The sequence below is a fragment of the Centroberyx affinis genome, unplaced genomic scaffold (genome assembly GCF_046629955.1).
Source record: "Centroberyx affinis isolate AG114_WGS23_722 - 3 ecotype Tasmania unplaced genomic scaffold, CSIRO-AGI_Caff_v1 ptg001004l_1, whole genome shotgun sequence".
Lineage (NCBI taxonomy): Eukaryota > Metazoa > Chordata > Actinopteri > Beryciformes > Berycidae > Centroberyx > Centroberyx affinis.
This window is the reverse complement of record NW_027279568.1, coordinates 344262-360339: the sequence shown is the minus strand read 5'-3', so window position 1 is coordinate 360339 and position 16078 is coordinate 344262.

Genomic DNA, 16078 nt, shown 5'->3' with positions numbered 1-16078 from the left:
GGCAGAGGTTTGTTAACTTTGTTTATTGCAACGCCAATCTAAATCAGTGGGGGAAAAAAAGTCCGTAATGGGCTCTTGGAATTCTTTTATAAATAACACATTTGCCCTGAGATAAAAGCGACATATCACGGCATGCTTGGGCATCGTCTGTTGTGAAGAAGTGTTACCATCATCTTGATAAATAGAGACGGGGGCCAAAGACTGCGCAGCTGTGTATTTCTCTCAATCGGTTATTATGAGAAATCACTGTTTGCAGATCAGCTGCTGAAATGCTGTAACGAGCCATGAGCGCTAATACTTGAGGATCAGTTGCACTGGATGAGGCGGCTTTATCCAGTTATTAGGGTAATGTAATGGAGTCTCCTAATCCAAACCCACCAAACCCTTCCACCGTAGGGGGCACAATAGTCAGGCAACACGTTATTCCGGCACAAAGCTGACTTCCCCGCTAATGTAGCAGGACACTGAGGCTTGCGGCCTGTTCAAACAAGTCCTTCACAGTATCTCCCATAAAATGATTTTCTCCCTTCTTTCTCTCTCCCCCTTCCTCACTAACTCTCTCCCTTCCGACAAACGCTCTTGCTGGCAAGGCATATTCTACGCTCCTTAATGCCAAATTAAACCCCAACTCTTTTATTTTAAATGAGAAAAGGCAAAAGAGAGCGCTGACAATCTTGATTGTGCCAAAGAAGAAGGAGGGGAGAGGAGAGGAGCAAAAAATTAAACGGTATTAAAAAAATATAGAACATTACATTAATGCCGTCCGCCACAATTGGTGCTAATTGGCAGATAATCCAGGAGCTCTGGGCTGCCTAATGCCGGGCTGAGTGCAGGAGCGAGCCGGGCCTCTTGTCCTCTCCCACCGCAGAGTCCTACAAGCCACGGGACCGGGGTCAGAGCGCGGTGGAGGGGGAGGGATTAGCGCTGGCATTGTTGGCTCTTTCCATTGGAACATGACCTTGACGAGAGTTTTGTTCAACCCCCCCCCCCCCCACCCCCTCTTCCCCGATATTTCAGCAACATGAACTTTAATAGGAGCATAATGGGAGGTTTTTAGAGTGCCAAAAGAAACACATGAAACACGGAGCCACCCCAAATAAAACCTGACATTCCAACACCTACGAATTTGAAACCTCTTGGAGAAGTCCTCTCGGGTTAGGGTGCGCGCTATATTTGCGTATTTAGCGAACCCACAGCGCAAATAGCCTCTAAAATTAGCATTATTTATGTATTTGAGTAGAATACAAGGGGATATATTATATTATATACGCACAAAAATTCTAGAAATAACACAATTTTGTTAAAATGTGATAAAACAATTTATCTTGGAGGTTGCAAAGAATCAGTTATTAAAGAGCAACATTTTTTTGATAACGCTTTGTATTCTCAAACAGCTCTTCCATCTACAACAATAAAGCTAAAGGGTACAAAAACAAGATTGGTGCTCCGAAGTGCTGTGGGAAAGCCAGTAAATGTTATGTGTTTGGAAAATGGTTCTGATAATCTTTATCCTAATCCCTTAATTGGGAGTCAATGTGGTCTCCGGCGAGCACACAAAGCAGCCGACTGGGAGGAACTCGGGAAGGAGAGCAGCTCTTAGAGGGACCGTCTACACCTGGGCGCTGAGCGTGCTTTTCAATAGTCTGAGTGCGCTTTCAGGCAAGTCCTTGGCTGTGAAAGTTCCCATGTTAAAAGCACTACCTATTAAGGTACATCCGAAAGAGATGTATTTCCGCGCAGTGTTTGAAGATTTCCCATTTGCATGAAAAAAGGGTCTCTGCAAAACTGTAACTTGTGAACTGATCAAAAGCCAGAGGCCGTTCTCAAGTTGAATGGCTTTCCCCCTTTGACACGAAAGAGGCTCTCTTGAGGCGCCTTCGCGGCGGTGGCCTTGGAGGTTAGGAAAATGTAGCCTCTCAGACCATACGGGACTATTCTCTGGAGTCCGGACAACACTTGAGTCTGCTGCAAAAGAAAGGAGCCGGTTTGCCGCTGTGTATCAGTACTTCAACGGCCCTCACTAACATTCCATAAGAGGGCTTTTACTATTTCTCTCTATTGCCTTTCATGTTGAGAGGAGTGTGTGTGTGTGTGTGTGTGCATGTGTGTGTGTGCGCACTTTAAGTATATGTGTTTACATATCCATATGTCTATCTATGCATGTGAGTGTGTGCTATTTTTTTTTTTTACGTTAATATTATTTTAAATTATAATAAATAGCACAGCAAATACCCTTAAAATTTGCCACTTCCAATTCAATGCTAAACACACTGTTCTTCCAAATTGCAAAACTAGAATTTTAGAATTGCTTTCGTTGGAAACGTCATAGTAAAAACCTCTCGTAAAGAGTTTTGAAACATAAGAAAGTATAGCCATGCGAAGGAAAATAAATGTCTTAATGGGGGTCTCGCAGGTCACACACACACACACACACACATCCGTGGCTGAATGTATATTGGCCCAATCTCCCCACGCAAACATCTTCAAAGTGGAAAAGGGAGCGATAAGAAACCGGGGCATTTGTTATTCTTTCCAGGTCTATTGAATGTGTTTTGACTGGATGCTTTGCTTGGGAGCGGGGTTCTGAGGAGCTGCTGAGCCCAGCGGCGGCGGTGGGGAGAGAGAGGGGCCGACGCTCACAACACACACCGCTCCGGACTGATGGGTAAGTGAAGCTCGCCGATGGTCGGGGCGATCCGGCCAGAACGCAGACCCCCACCGCCCGCCTCTTCCCTCTCTCTCTCTCTCTTTCCGTGTGACTCAGCTGGTTTCACTTAGAGAACACGGAGAGAGAGAGAGGGGGTCACGGGGTCACACCATGACCTCATCAAATTAGCCCCAACCGAGTGAGGTGTTTAGCACGAGTTAAAACAAGTAATCTGAAGGGCATTAAATGCAAATGCGACGACCATATGCCCACTTCAAACACGGACAGCTCCCACCGCCCCCCCCCCCCCCCCGCCCCCCCCACTTGCCCTCTCACATACACACAGCGGAACCATTCACATGTCTCACAGAGCGGGGGGCTGTTAAGATGACAATGGGTTTCTGTCATGCCGGCCAGGTGCAAAACATTTCAACCGCTGGCCAAGTCCGCAGATATCTGTTAAAAGAACATTTGCGATGAAATGTCTGCAACTGAATTACTCTTTGCCTTTGAGAATAGATATCTCTTACATATATGTATTATGTGCATCGATATCTCTTTTCATCCCGACCTTAAACTTGGAGCACGTAGCAATATGGAAATAAAGGGGAGACGCTGGGAAAGGTTATCCAGCAGTTCAGGGAGGAGGAGGAGGAGGGGGAGGAGGAGGAGGAAAAAAAAAAAGAAAAGAAAAACGCTTGAGTAATACTTCTGCTGTGCTTCATAAACGCTACGCCATGTGCCCCCGTTAGTGGGAGCGAGGGCCTGGTCAGGCTGTGAAGATTATGGTCGAAGACTGATTTTGCCCCCTCAGGCGGTGGCCGGGCTAGGAACATGTGGCAGCTCATATGTGCTAATAAGCACCTGTGGAGAAGGGGAGAGGGAGCAGAAAACCCCCGCCGGGCTCCACAGCCATGCCACCTGCACAGACCTCCACTGTGCCTCTGACTCACTCAGCCCCGGCCTCTGCAGAGGAACAGCACCGCTGCTCATAACACCCCATGCAAATATCCTGATGGACCAGTTAAAGTGGTAATCCAGCTAGATTATTTTTTTTGTTTGGTGACATTTTTGGTCCTAAACGTTCACTGCTGCGGTGTTTTTAGCATCATATTTGTTGCTAAGCACTCGTCGCTGTGGTGTTTCTGCACTGCACTTCCCAGAGATCACCTGTCAATCAAAGTACTGTGACGTCTTTTTCCCTGGATTTGAGTTTCTGTAGGTGGCGCTCTTTTCTTTGTCTGTTCAGCCATGCTGAATATCACTGCTCATGCTAACTACCCAGTTCTTCTTCTGTTTATTCCAAACACCAAACTAGAAACATAAAACGCATCACTTCCTATGCGGCAGACATTTTTTCCCAGGAAAAGACCTACCAGACACTGGGTGTTTAGAACAGCAAGCTTTTATGAACTGGATATAGGATTAATCATTATTGTGTTATATTACTCAGCATTAGAGAGTAGCAAAACACACATTCTTTACATGAAAATGTCACAGATTATTACATTAAATGATTTAACGATAGATTTGTGATGCAAAAACACCATCTACATTGCCTTCAGAAGTATGACTGCTATGATATGATCGTGGGTTATACTGTACGCTTTGATTGAATTTTCAAAACGTTTAATGACGCAGAGTAACACTTTTGAAGCGAGTCATGAGTAGCACATTCAGCCCCACAGAGACTTGTATAAAAGTCTCACTTGTTCCAAGTCGATAGTATGTGTGCTGTGCAGATTTCAGCCTTCATCTCATTCAAAACGGCGCACAGCTGCTGACGAGGAATGTGAGAGCAAAAAGAAGACATTGTGGGAGAGCGCTCTCCTGTCAATCAAAAGAGTCTTATTAAATTTGTTTAAGCTGTGAAAGCATTTTGAAGAAAAGAAACAATGTTCTTCATGTGTTCTTCATGACCACCGATTTTTCCTTGACAGAGCTTCCAATCAGACAGATTTTTCTTCAAATTAAGGTGGAGAGAGTGTTGGATTTATATTTTTTTTCCCCAAAAAAGGACACGGCACATCACAGAACTGAATTTCCAAATCCACATGAATAGATGTCTTTCTCTCTTTCCCCCCCAATCCTGCACACTGATAAATAGATATCACCGTGCAGAAAAACTGTTAGTGGGAGAAAGTTCATACATAACAATGAACACAAATGAGTTCTCCTTCACATGGCCTGTCCTCCTGACAGCGGTGCATCTCAGCAGCACATGTGTGTATGTGTGAGAGACAGGCAGATACCTAAGCATCTACTTAGAGCATCAGACGCCGGTCCCTCCAGTTTATTAAGCTCGCTTGCTTGTTCCCTGCATCTGCCTCAGTCTGCAAACCACATTAAAACCTGTCACTGTTTAGAAAATACGCAAACCCTGTAATCTGTAGAAATCTGCTTTGAGCCATGAGTGATGTACTTATGCATTTTTCAATGGCCAAATGTAGAAAGATAATCAGCCTTCAGTAATTTATGGGATTTCATTCTTTTTTCTTTTTCAACATCTGGTTTCCATATATAAAGGAATATTTAAGACACCACTTTACTAGGCTCTGCATACTTCATTGACAATCTGAGTGTATCACCGCAAGGTAAGTATACTTTAAGGCAATATCCTCTTCTTTATGATTTGCGAGGAAGATGCCAGCAGTAAAGCGGGCTGCTCGGCGGATCCATGTGGAAATAGCATGTCCAGGCGCTACTGAAGAGGCAACAACAAGGACCATAAAGGCAAAACCCCGTGCTGTAATGCAGCCCATGCACATCAGGGACGACTCCCAGCGCTCTGAGCAATTTCAGGCTCTCTCCATAGGCAGATGAAAAATATTTATATTCAAAATTAAAAGGACATTTTAGACTTTTATCGAGTAACTAAACCCCCGACCCCACTCCAAAAGACACTTCAAATAAACTTTGCCAATTCTTGTTATTCTCAAAGTTAGTCTAAACGTTATTAATAAAAAAATTCCAATTTGACTTTTAATTGGAGCGTTGATGCAATAGAACACTTGAGAGCCAAGTCGATATTAATTTCTTTTCTAGTTAAAGATGTTTGAGGAAATTTGCCTGTGTCAGCACAAGAATTATCAGCCGCATTATAAGGCGCTGTGCGTTTGAGTTGATGCTTCTCAGCTCTTAACTTTAATAGTTGGAGTCAGAAGCATTTGTTTGAGTCAATTACAAATGTGCGTCATTACCGGAATGAATCCACATCATAAGCAAATTACATATTCTAATTCTCAGTTTGGTCTTAATCATTAACACAAGTTCTTCCATGCGCTTTTTGTTTAAAAAGGACCCATAAACTTCACAATTTATCTAATAAATTATAGTTGTTTTTTTTACTCTTTTCCTCATGCTATTGCTGACTTTGTAAAACTTGAATTTTTCATGCTGCATGATGTAAAACTGAGCGACTGAGGCCCCTGCATGCTGCACCTGGGAGATACTGATGTAATTAACTGCTTGAATGAATTAAACCTTTTTATAGACATGATGAGAAAACATTACGATATTAATTCTGCATAAGTATATCACCGTTTCCAACAACACTGTGCTGTTTTGCACTCATCAAACTTTACAAACTGCTACTAACATTTTCCAGTTCCTCCAAGATGGCTTTTATTTTAGTGAAATAGAAAATGAATAGATAATAAATAATAAAAGGCGCAGAACATAAAAAATGAAGTGAATATCACCATGCATGAACATATACTCTATTTAAATATTATGATCTTGTTAATGTGTATTAAACCTTCCAGGAATAAACCAATATCTTCAATATCTACAGTGTTAAACCAGCTTAACACATTTTCCAGCAGTGTCTCTTTCAAAAGCTTCAGGTGAGAATTATTTGTGACAATTTGTAAGTATAAAAGTAAGCATGTATCATAATTGAAAAGTGTCAATTCTATAAAAAAAAAAAAAAAAACCCTCTTTGATTCCAACATATCCTCTCTGCTGAGCCACCACTTTAATGACATTTCTTGAAGGCTTTCATTAACTTAACAAAGGATAATCTTCCCCGCTTTAGACGCTGCTGATACATTTCTATGAGTTGTGCTGTGGACTGTATGTGTGCGGGTGGGTTTCAAATGGAAGGTAAGCACCGCACATCTCAAATCCCTCTCCTATAAGACTCATGTCCTCAGCGCTGGGGCTTTTGCCTCTTCAAGAAACAAGCTTTGATAGAGACTACATGTTTTAAACTAGTGCCCCCCCTCCATCCCCATCCCCTCCCCTCCTCTCCCCAAACCTCTAATAAATAGCTTCAAATGTAAAGGATCCCGATCAGCTCTTTGAGCAAAAGGAAGCATTGCGAGAGCATGAGATCAACCCCTGGATTATTCGGCCCCCGCGTTGAAAAGCGGCCCTCTCCAGCTCTTGCCCCAAGTATAATGCCCATTGGTCGCGACGAGGAACACCATTCGGATTAAGTGGTGCCCCTTTCACATACGCAACAAGTGACAAAGGAGGAGATTGGGCAACTAACCTGCTGTTTAGATAAATAAAGGTACTCTATCAGCTCTAATAATTGCTAACCCCCTCTCCTCTTGCCCCATTGTCCACTGACAAGTGCTGCTTGGCCTCCGTCTAATTGCTGACAGATTTGATTTTTCAGCGACAGCAGGAGCTCTGTTTGTGGCCTTTACATCAAGTAATTACTCTCTCCCTCTCTCCCCCCCCCCGCCGCCGCCGCCGCCACCACCACCACCTAGTTTGTCTTCCTCTTCTTCTTCTCCTCCTCATAATCCTCCTCTTCCTTCTCCTCTTTCTGAGACCGAATTTCCCGTTCCCTCGCTCAAACCTCTTTTAATAGTTTCCTTCTACGTGAATAAATCACATTCAGGGATGTTTTCACTAACTGATTCTAATTATCCAACGCTACATGAGCGGTCACCGGAGTAGCAAGCCGGTCCTGACCCAAGTCTTTTTACACATGGAGTGTGAGGTAGAATTTGGCGGTGGGAAAACATGTAAATACTTTTAATAATGCTCATCTTCTCTACTCTGGTTATTCTTGATAATGAACAAAATGACCATCTGGGTTAACAAATCATGCATTTATTAGCGATATTTGTTTATATAATCACATTATCTTTTACATCTTGCATTGAAGTGAAAATGACTTGAATGAACATGTTTTACAGTAATAGTTACGGAACTTTGCAGAAGTTTGAAATTGAATGGATTTGTGGAAAGTGCCATTAGCATCAGTGAGAACAATGCGTTCTGCAGCAGTAAAGACTCTTAACATTTCTTCACATGTGCAGCCTTTACTGTTCTCCTCTGGCCTGTAAGCTGCGTGTAACAAGCGCTGCTACCCCATGGGAGAGCTAGAGGGCTCACTCCAAAAGCAGTGGAGCCCAGGAGAGTCTTCACAATCACCCTTGCAACATTAAAAAGCTAATTATCCCAGGAACAAAAGTGCACTTTATTTTCACTTAACACAATTAGTCATAAACTGTGTTTCTGAGTTCTAAATCTACACAGGCTCCCATTCTCTGCCAATTATTCATAGTTTCATGTTCGTATCACATTCAGAGTTTCAAAGCAAACATATTTTCAGTGCTGGTGTCTGTGTTAATCATCCCACCCACACATTTCATGGATTAGACATTCACATTGCATGAAATATGAACCCGGGTGCAGCTCTGCCAACTATATACATACGTATTATACTCCAGAATATTTCTATTGGGTAGTTTGAAAGGGTTAGGTAGACACTATATATACACTGGAAGAGAGAGAATCAATGATTCCTAATCCACTCAACAAGCGGGTGAGATAATTATGCATTTCATAAATGATTAGCAAAATACAGGAATATTTAATCCCTCTTTGCATTGATGTTCTTTAAACAGCTCATAGGTACAGCAGGGCACATGATGAGCATCAAATTGGCCTTTCTGCTGGAAAATAGCATATTTCTGGCAAAAGCCACGTTTGAATGTGACTTTTTTTTCCAAGCATTAGAATAAGGTTTTTAATATATTCATAATTGAAAATGGGTAACTATTTACAAGCAGACGGAAAGGCTTAGAGTTTACAACACTGTTGTTATTGTAATTAATTTAAATTTAAGGGATTACTTGTCAGGTGTGCCATCACAACATCTGGATTGGGCTTGTTACACATGTTATTGATGGTCCCAGTAGAGTTATGCTGGAATATAAAATCATCTTGTGCTGCATGTTCATCCACAGAGCCATTGGTTTCCCCTTGGCATGTTCAGCAGCCAATATACATCAATTAATTATTTTGGTAAAGGTGGTTTTTGAATATCTATTCTTGGATTGCATCATGTCTGGGTGATTTGGCCAGTCTGTGTGCCTGTGTGTGTGTGTGTGTATGTGTGTGTGTGTGTGTGTGTGTGTGTGTGTGTGTGTGTGTGTGTGTGTGTGTGTGAGTGTGTAAGGGAGGGGAGGCAGCAACGTCAGGAAAGGCAGCAATGTCCGAAGGTAACTAAAGTCCCCCACGTTTGTGAACCACACACAGGTCACTGATTCAAAAAGTCGTATAGGAATGTGTGTTGCGCGCCTCACTTGTAAAAAGAACAACTCTCTCGAACAGGAGATCCACTAACAGGAGTTATTTAATGAAAGGAATCACACATCACCAGTGAGCACACGTTTGGATCCGTGGCACTGAGTACAGTACAGACTGTGCACATCACAGAAGGTCATGAGCCTCAAATTGCCAATCATAGGTGTCAGCTCTGCTTAATGTCATCTGGGTAACCTTTTGTGGTTGATATAACACAAAAATTAGACAATACTTCTGCATTTCTCCATCATAGCATGAGCCTGATAGACCTTAACCTTTGTTGTCACGTTGACACTGTGAAAATGATTTCCCAATTATCAATATGTCATCACCGCACAGACGTTACACACGTATGAGTGCTACTATCACTTAAAACGCACTTTCCCACTAACTGCTCAGGTAGAGACAAACTTCCGCCGGGATCCAACAGCAGACGGCGGGGCGCACGCTAAGGGGCGAGCATGAAAACTTCATGTTGACATGATCACAACATCTGGAAGACACATTACTCCATGTGAAGATGTAGTGTGCGGAGATTAGAAAGCGCCACTGACGTGTCCTGGAGAGCGAGGGAGAGCAAGAGTGATGCTGACAGACGAGCGGAGCCCGGTTTGTCTGACCCGAGCAAGGAACGGCTCCAGGGACCAACGACCAGATACCTTTTGTAGACAGTGAGACATCTATGGTGACCGCAAGTAACACACACAGCTTACTGGTATCAAACATAAAAAAAACTGGCCTTACACGAATGTTATCCACATGTCCAGGAATGTGTCCCTTCTTTACCTTCTTTCAGTTGAATGAACTGTAGAACTTACAAAATTTGTTCTACGCCCTTAATCATCATGCTATAGAGGCACTGACATCCAACATGGCATCTGTTATCTGGCCTGACAATGCATCAAGGCACACACACCCTTCCATGGCCTTTACAAAGGTCATCTACTTGGGTATGTATTGCCCATAGATAGAGAACATTATCTTACCAGTCATGACCTTACTGACATTATGCCGCTACACAGCAGTTTAGGGCTATATTTTAGCTTTGTGGCATTAATCGTATGAGCTATTATACAGTAATGGTACATTTAAGACAACTGGGAAATGGGAAACTTCCTACTTCCATATAGGAAAAATCCATTTGAACATCTCATCCCTCCAACTCATAATTCCTAGTCAGAAACTTGGGATTGTTGACATCATGGAAACGTAAATCAACATGGTGGCGTTCATAGTGAATGGTAAGAGCAAGACATAACAGCTTTTGAACAGACTTTCATGTTTCTGTTTGTGCATGGCATAGGACCTACTTTAAGATCAACGAATGCAGTTGCACAACATACCTGCACAATTGGAAGGTTAAGTTGTTCTATGTAACATTAATGTTAAAACTACACAGTGGCCCTTTAGCCAAACAAATTACCTACCATTTACAGTAGCTTTACAGCTGCTACAAGTTATTTGAGATAATGCTAGTTGCCTAATATCACTCAACATAGTGTATGCTAAAGAGTTAGCATGGAGCACCAGAGAAAATGACCTGGGGACACGTGGATGATTTTGGTGTTTATGATCAGATCACTTAATGGGTAAGTTGACCAACAGGCCAGTCTCCCAGTGTATTCCTCTTTCAGGTAATTAGAACGGATAGAAAGTGCACTTTGTGGAGCATCATGACAATCTCTGCCATAACACGGTAGTTAATGTTGTCATGGAAATGAGCAGTGTTTAATGTGTGGGACTCAAAATATTGGCATGTTTCAACCCCTCTACCTTCTGGGTCGGGTTATGCACTATGAAAATACTCTATTATATGACAACAATATTAAATTAAACATTGAAAACAGTCACTTTATGTCTGCCAGCCAAATGACCATTCAAGAATATTGATTTCAATAAGAATGTCTGTTGCACCCACTCAAGTTCTGGGACTCCTGCCCCTCTCCTCCCGTCATCATACACACTATCATATACATGCCTCTGGACACTTTTTCTGCGTAAGCTAACTCCATCCACAAATATGGTCTTTATTAATAGTGATAATGACAGCAGACATCAGTGCATTTTTTTTCTGTAAATATGGTATCTTGATTGGGCATTTTTGATAAGGTGGACAGCTAGTAATGCACATATCTAAATCTGCACGTTCTGTACATGTCTGCATCTCTAAGGTGAATTTATTTGATAAGGTCTATAGAGTTGGGTTTTTTTTACAATGCACGTTATAATGCCTAGACACTATGTACATATGTATACAAGCCCATTTTTGCGAATTCTGTATACACACTGTAATTTTACAGATTATTTTTCTTCATGTTTTAATTTTCTTCTCATTTGCTATGTATTGCATTGTATTTTTAAAATAATTTTTCACTTGTTTCATAATGCACATATTTCAAAGTAAGTTCAATTAAGTAGGTTCAGTTGTTACTAGTGCCGCTATACTTTTGCACACCTCATAATGCTGTAATCCATACTTTTTCCTACTTCATTCATACATTTCTACTTAACATGTTCTAGTGCTGAAATGTCGGTTGCATATGTTCGTACAACCCCCATTTACTATTTTTTTTTTATAATCTTTTTTTTTTTGCTCTACCCTATTACTATTTTCTGCTGCAATGGCCCAATTTCCCCATGGGGATCATTAAAGTTCCATCTTATCTTATATATAACCAGATCTGACTTTGCTACATTGTGTTAAATGTGTGTATTTATGTAGAAAGAGATGTTAATTTGATGCTTAATATAGTCAAATTGCTATAAAACTGCGCAGACTGAGTGGCTGTGTGGGACGTTTATCCTTGTAGAAACTGGTAATAAGCTGATTCAATTCTGCTCCCAGCTTTGAAGACTGGGAAACGTAATGATACATCCCACTCCTTGTTTCTGTAGGGCTAAGGTAATACTACTTTATATTTGTGTGTGTTTTCTAAATGCTGTCTCTCCAAATATAGTGCTAGCTTTATATCATAAATGTGTCATTGCATGTATATATGCAACTTTATGTATATGCACTTTATGTGTATATATATATATATATATATAAATATATATCCTATTGACTATGCAAATACACCACCTTCTAGGAAAAATGGTAATCTGGACAGACTCATTTGCAGCATGTTTTACATTCATCACTTTAAGTCGTGTAAAATGCAGTTGAATGATAATTTTAAATTTTGACTATGGGACATTATGTCTTCAACAGAAAGGCTTTGCAAAATAAGGCAACCCTTGCATTATAATTAGAACTGAAAAAAAGCATGGGATGCACTGAGCGATGTGTTATCTCTTAAAAAAGGATCGTTTTTCACCTTAAATATCCAACAGGCTGCAGCATAGTAGAACTGTGGACCAGGGAGATCCACAAGAGCCAAGAGAGTACAACATAATGCATGCACCATGTGCTACAAAACCACCAATTTCATTGGGACATTTGCGAGAGCCCTCTACATGGATTATACAAAGATATAAGGAGTTTGAAATAGCCTAACCTCCGTTCTGCCGTTCCCAATTCATTCACAGCTGACAGTTTTTCTTTTCTTGGCGAACATGCTCTTGTCATTAGCATGCCTCTGAACTCTACATCCCAATGACTCTTCAGAACTGTTCTGATGAATTATTTCATCCTGTAAGGGGCTGGGAGAGACCGCAGGGCATACACATGTGGGTGCTTCCTCTAGGCCTGGGTATAGTCTTTTCCAACTGGTGCAGGATGGACACCTGTTCCCCTGGCCCAGTACACATGACCTCAGTCTGGGCTGCTGACGGAAAACTCCAACGCATAAATTCAGATGCGTACTGACACAGTGTGGTTATTATCTGTTGTCATTTATCTATCTTTTTTCCATCTCATTTGTTTAGTAGTTGTTCGTTGTTTTGGAAAATAAAAGTTGTTTCTTTAGATAACCAATGTTATATTTTAACTTCTACTATGTTTTCTTTGCTATATATTTGCATAAAATTTGCATTAACTCAGCACTATATAATTAATTGCAAGCTCACAAGTTATATATGACACATGAACATCTTATTGCTACAAACTACAGTATATATAAGTTGATTGGTATGGTAAATTAAAAATGAATCTTAATAATTTGCTGATTATTCCTTAAGCTTACATCTAACAATATATTTTTCTTCATTGGAATTCATGAGGCTGCCATCATAAAGTTATATTCCGACCATTTGCAAAACATTTCATGCAAGATCAAGATATGATCAGGAACTTAGATAGAGATGCAGAGTTTAGTTAGCAGGGAGTCTCAAATACAGCTGTACAGTGACGTGTTTTAAGACAAAATGAGTTAAAGATGCAATGTGCGATTTTGAGCACAGCAATTATGTGTATGAGCAGATGACTGAAGAATCAAACTTGCAGACCAGAATCAGACCTGCAGACCAGAATCAGACCTGAATCAGAATTCAAGATACAAACCTGATGTACATCAGTGTTTGCAACTGGAGGAATGTAAACAAAATTATCAAATGCAGCTTATTCAGGTAAAATATGATGGCATTTTGTAGAAGAAACTCAATATCGATACAAAGTTCCAGTGTTACTAACCATGACTTGAATTCAAACTGCATCTAAACCTGAAAGCTTTGTGTATTCTAATTCTCATAATTGCTTGCATTAGCGTTAATAATTGGAAGTACTGGTCATGCCATTTGAGAAATTTGCTGTTTTAACTCCTGTAATGTGTTTGTGTGCTCACTTGCTTCATACCCATAGAAATACACTGAATAGGACAGAAACACTGAGTGATAATACAATTTTAAATCACCACACAATGAGATTCCAGGAATATTAGTGAACAATTAACTTAACATTAATCAACTTAACATAAAGGTTAAGTGGTGCATCACTGTAGTGCCACACCAGTTTATGGTGTTGCATGTTCAAATCCAGCAGGTGTTACTCAAAGATGAAAGTCATTCTTGTTCGAGTTAAGGGGGGATATTTTTCACTTTTCCTACAATTGTACATCATTATCTTATCTATCTGATATGCACACCTGTGAGCCATGGCTCTGATTGGCTGGCAGCACAAGAGGCTCCACCCCCTCTCTTGCCCCAAACGTAAGCTGATTGGCCGACTCCAGTAAAGTCAGCTTTCTATATCACAAACCGACCATGTTCTAATTGGCCCTTTTACATTTTAAAATATCCAAGTGAAAACCCATGAAAAGCATTAGATAAACAATTTCTAAAGATACTGCAACCGCCTTCCCCAGCTCTTTAAGAGGCCCAAGTTTCAAGTGGGGTCCAACACAAAACAGAAACAGTGTGCTATATACTGTCATCTCAAATAGGTATTTATTATATTTTCTCATTGTTTCTCTATTTGTTTTTTATTGTTTGGAAAAAATAAAATGTCAGAGTGAAACAGAAATTGGGCAACCGCTGCACTCTCATGGTACAAAAAGCTTATCTTGGTATGGACCTGGCATCACCCTGGAAACCAGCTGGCAGCGAATAAACAAGCGCGCCCAAAGGTCATCAACCAATGAGACGCTGATGTTGTTTTTTTTGTTTTTTTGTTTGGTGTTAGTTTCACTTATTCTTTTGGAGGTTACGGGGCAGAAATGGAGGCCTGCAGGGAGCCACTGGGCTGATGTTCCCCCGGCTTAGCAGCCCCCTTTTTAGCTGCGCTCGTCACGCGCCAGTCGCACATCTGCACCTATATATCAAAGCCGCGCACAAAAACATTCCTGAGAGCAAAGCAGAGGTGATTTGTGTGCCTTTCTCCTTCTTTTTTTATTAAATTTCATCTTGTGATCTAAATGTTCGCCCCGGCTAAAAGCGAGGCCTTTTAAATCAGTCATCCGTCCCGAACTTAGACCTGCACCACATTAAGACCGGCACTGACATCACAACCGTTTCCCCTCGCCCCGCCACCCCCCCCCCCCCCCCCGCGCTTCTTTCATATATTTTCTGTTGTCCTCAACAGATGGACAATCTTGCGGCCAGAGATTTTTTAAAAGTGTTTAATAAATGTAATACAACCTATATAGTGTTGAAGAAAGAGGCCTAAACCAGAACCATGTGCAGAGCCGGAGCGCATGGCGGCCGTTAAAGGCCGCGGCTAATATGGTTCAACATGTGGAGCAGGCTGCCATGCAACACAGCTTCACTTACATGTTGCACAGTTTACGACCGTCAGCGCTGTTCCCTCGTAGACTGAGTCCATACGTTACCGCGCACTAATTTATGGCATGATGTTTTCTTTTTTTTTACATACATATATATAAACCAATGTATTCTCTGTTAGAGGAGAATAATAAAAGGATACAGGTGATGTTGGAATGCAGTGTCTTTCATGTTTTATCTCACAGAGGAGCGCTGCAGCCGTACTGCGCTCCTGCAGAGGGTAATATATGAAAGTGTTTGACTTATTGTCAAATTAAGGAAGAGAGTCGTGACCCCGGCGGTGTATATGCATGCCTCTCGGCGTTATTTCATTCAGCTCAGCCTGACACCACTAACCACAACAGATAATAAAATATTCTCCAGCAGGAATGTGAGTAGTGATAGGACGGGATAAATCACAAACACTTGGGAGTCGACCAGGCGCTGTATATTACAACTACTTCCATTTTATAGGGGTGACAATTAGAATCTGGATGTAATAGTGAAGCTTCATCAGCTCTTGACTTCTATTGTAATCAGGGTCTGAAATTAACACCCACCACGTGCCATATGCCAGTAAAATCTGTCTTTGGTGGATAAATCAATAAGAGTCACCCACCACACATTTGAATTCCTCAGTCATGAGCAGTCTTTGATTTTTGCCTTTGTCCCTGCTGGCCACCGTACACTCTCTCTGACTGTAAGCCAATTAAATGTTCAAAATCTTCTCTTATAATTTGAATTCTG